Source organism: Mesoplodon bidens (assembly GCF_964165515.1).
Source record: "Mesoplodon bidens genome assembly, contig: HAP1_SCAFFOLD_447, whole genome shotgun sequence".
Lineage (NCBI taxonomy): Eukaryota > Metazoa > Chordata > Mammalia > Artiodactyla > Ziphiidae > Mesoplodon > Mesoplodon bidens.
The window spans coordinates 10155-13914 of record NW_027671691.1 but is presented as its reverse complement, the minus strand read 5'-3'; the positions used below and the strand labels follow the sequence as shown (position 1 = coordinate 13914).

The window sequence follows — 3760 nt, the reverse complement described above, 5'->3', positions numbered from 1 at the left end:
CTGAGGCAGTGCACCTATTTTGATGTTGCAGCTGATGCCTGAACGTATCCTAGCTGACAAATTATTGATTAATAAAAACATGAATTTCTGAAAGATTTGTACTGTTAACCAAAATCTGAGCAAGGAGTCTCAAATGTAATTCTTAGCCAGAATTACATGTTAATGAACCATTTAACAGTGTAAATCAAGGAACATCAATGTAGGGATTTCTTTTCATTTATTTCTTACCTGCTTGAAATATCAGTTAAAGGTTGCCAGCTTGGTTGCAGATGAACAGACATTTGAAGTTCCCTGAACTACGTAATGTGGAATAGGATAGTAGACTTCCAACGCCCTCAAGGCTGTGACCTTGCAGCCATTTTACATAGCACATCATCCTCCTATAGGGATGAACCTTTCCCTGGCCCAAAAAGTAGCCACTCCGTTGAAGCTTTGCTTATTGTAACAGGCTTTTGTTTCCAGGTTACATGTCTGTGGAAGACTTAATTCTGAATAGAGATATAGATATTACTGGAAACTAATTGTTTTTGCTATTATACTCTGCTTTATCAAAAAAGTAAAACATTTAAATTGTGCTACAAAAATTCAGATGTCTTACAATCTTTAAACAATAAATGAATGAATTGCCCTTAAAAAAAAGAATTAAGCAGTTAGTTAAGCTGTTGGTCCCACATCAGACAAATTATCCTTATACCTCCTGTCAATATTGTTAACAGAGACTGTTATTTTATTAATCCTTATGATCCCATGATTCTTTCTTTCATGTTTCGGGGCACAGCAGGTGAGAGAGTGGGTTTGTTAAGCTGGGTGGGTTTATCCTTCTTTTATGCGTTCATTCAATTTTCTGTTCATTTACTTATTGTATACATATGGCAATAGAAGCTGCTAAGGCAATCATTGCTATTCTGCAAAACAACAAGGCACAGAAGCAGATGTCTTATTTCCGAGATTTCTCCCCCCAGGATTATTATGATTAAAGATCCTTTCCCCCCACTCCCTGGAGAGGACAAGGGGCTGCTCGCTGGAGGATTTTTAATGACTTGGGGAAAGGCTCAAATATCCCCCCATTATGGTAATCCACCCCAGGGGCAAACCACACAAGAATATTATGAATTTATTTTATTTTTCTATCCTTGCAAAGGTAATACTCAGCTCATTAGAATATGAAAACTATACTGTCAAATTTCAGAATTACATGGATGAAGAAAATCACCAAAGTGGCATCATATCATGTGTGTTATAGCTGTATTTACTATATTGACTATATTAAATATGTTGTGTTATCAATGTATTGTATAACTATATATTGAAAAGGCAAAATGCTGTAACGTATTTCAGAGAAAATAATTATGTTGGCCAACCCCAAATTGTACATTGTAGACGGGTCCTAGGAAAAGAAGATTCAATTCATAGTGAACAAGAGGTTAGCTTCTGTTTTCAGCCATGTGCTATTTCAAGAATTAAACATCATGAATAATACAGGATATAAGAGGAATAGTCTAAAGATGGAAAAGCACATTTTGATTAGGAAAGAGAATTTAAGTCTTTTTTTTTTTAAGGAAAACTGCCTTATTACTATGAGATAAGAAAATTGTTTCCTTCTTTTCTTCCTTGCTTTCTTCTTCTTTTTTTTAACCTTTTTAATTTTGGATATTTGACCTCTAAGCTGAGATGACTGAAAATGCCTCCTCTGGGCATCAACCTTTTTGAAAGACTTTTTCCCCCTCCCTGAGGGCTATTTGTCTCTTGGAGGCTTTGTCTACATTACTCCTCAAGAGGCAAGCATTTGTCCTTGCACTAAATGCTGACATCTCCTGATAAGAGGGAAGCTGCAGAGTAGAAGAATTGAAGGTCAGTATGTTGATATTGGTCTCAAGCGCATTGATGTACATTTGTGTATTGGGGAAGGGGAGTGAAGCTTGAGAGTGGGCCAGTGGGGAGGGGTAAATATTTTGTGATGCTGTCTACCTATGGGCTTATAAAGTTTATGGCTGCATTAGGAGGACAAGCATTACCATTAGCATGAAAAGTAGGGCAGACCTCAGTTGCAAAAGCTTCTAGCCATACACATAGGGCAATACGTAAATGATACACCTTATTGCATTCACCCATTCACCCTCCCCTGTTCACGCTAATTGGAAATTTCCATCCATTTCAGAGAAGTAACACAACTATCAATCATTTTCCCTGGCACGAATCTTCCAGGAGAAAGAAAATGGAATACACCTAGCGACAGAGCTCACGCACTAGTAGTCCATGTGTCTTAGATTTAATATCTGATGACTAGCTGCATTGAAGCCAAGAGGTGGTTCACAAAGTTGCTGCACATTAGAATCACCTGGGGAACTCTGAGACCTTCCCGTGCCCAGGCTCCTCCCTAGACCTACTGAATCAAAATCTCTGGGGCTGGGACCCAGACACCAATGTTTTTCTTCAAAGCTCTTTAGGTAATTCAAACGAGCAGCAAAGCTTGAGAACCAGCCCAATAATGGGAACAAACTTATTTCACACAGATAAAGTGGGGCAATTCATATGTTAAAAGAACGTGAATATATGTATATATTTCTTTTTTTCACTTTATTCTGTTTGTATTTCAAATAGGCTTTTTTTTTTCCTTCTGCAAAAAGCATTATTGTTTCCATTTGGTCCAAGGCTTGGGAGAGGGCTCCAGGGCGGTTACAAAGCTGCCTAGTGGCTGCAGAGCGGGGCTTCAGGCAGAAGCTCTGACGCCAGAGGGTCTCCTCAGACGCGGCTGGACTTCAGAGACTCCTGTTTGGCTCGAGGGTGAGCCTTTCAAAGAGATACTCGCCCAGCACAGCCTGCGGACCAGCCAGCCTGCGGAGGTTGGTCAGGTGGTCGCCCATCTTCTGGATGAGTTTTACCTGCTCCTCCAGGAAGCGGCTCTCCAGGAAATCACAGAACTGGGAGTCTGCACGGGCAGGACCCATGGCGCGCAGATCCGTTAGTGCCTGGTTCAGATTCTTCTCCCTAAGAATGGCGGCTTCCACAGCATCCTGGGTTTTACCCCACTCATCCTGAGAAGGCTTCTGCGCATCCTGGAAGAGGGCGCGGCCGCAGCACTGGTTTTGCATTTTCAAGAGGCGCTGGGCGCCCTCACACTTCTCCTCAGCCAGTTGGCGAAAAATGTGGCCCATACTGTCCAGAGTCCCATTGTTGCTGTCGAAATAGATGCTCAGAGAGAGGTAAGTGTCCACAGATGCATGTTGAACAGGCGGTGGACGGCGGCCTCCACCTCGGTGGAATAATTCTGACGAACCTGTGAACTCGTGGTTGATCAGTGATAAGGAGCTAAGCTCAAAAACTGGTGTTGGCCTGTCCTGGAGGCTGAGGATAGCTGAGTGTCTGATTCCAAAGGTTGCGAAAGGAAGAAAGGTTGGAAGGTGGTCGGGGGCTGGAGCAAGGAGCGTCCCTGGGTCTGTTCATTCCAAACACTGTTGAAGCAAAAGACAGATCTGCAGGACTGCCGAACGCACTGCCTCAAATAGGCTTTGATATAAATGAACAAGAAGTCCAAGCAAGGACAAAACTTACCCTTCCTCCCACCAAAATAGCTGGTGATACTAGAATCTAGATCTGGGAAGGGATTCTTCCATTGCTTTCTTAACATTCCAAGCCACTAGAGCAGTGGTTCTCAAAGTATGGTCACCTTGTAACCAAGCAGTACCCTATGGGGCCTTCCTAGGACAGACCCATCCCCCATATCCTCTATTGTAGTTTCTCTCTGAAGTACTCAGATAAT

General features: G+C 42.2%; 1 pseudogene across 1 annotated transcript; it reads right to left on the bottom strand.

The window, feature by feature from the left end:
* Nucleotides 1-2593: 2593 nt before the first annotated feature.
* Nucleotides 2594-3284, bottom strand: LOC308611174 (ferritin light chain-like; annotated as a pseudogene). The gene has a single exon. The product of its transcript is annotated as a ferritin light chain-like (transcript).
* Nucleotides 3285-3760: the final 476 nt, after the last annotated feature.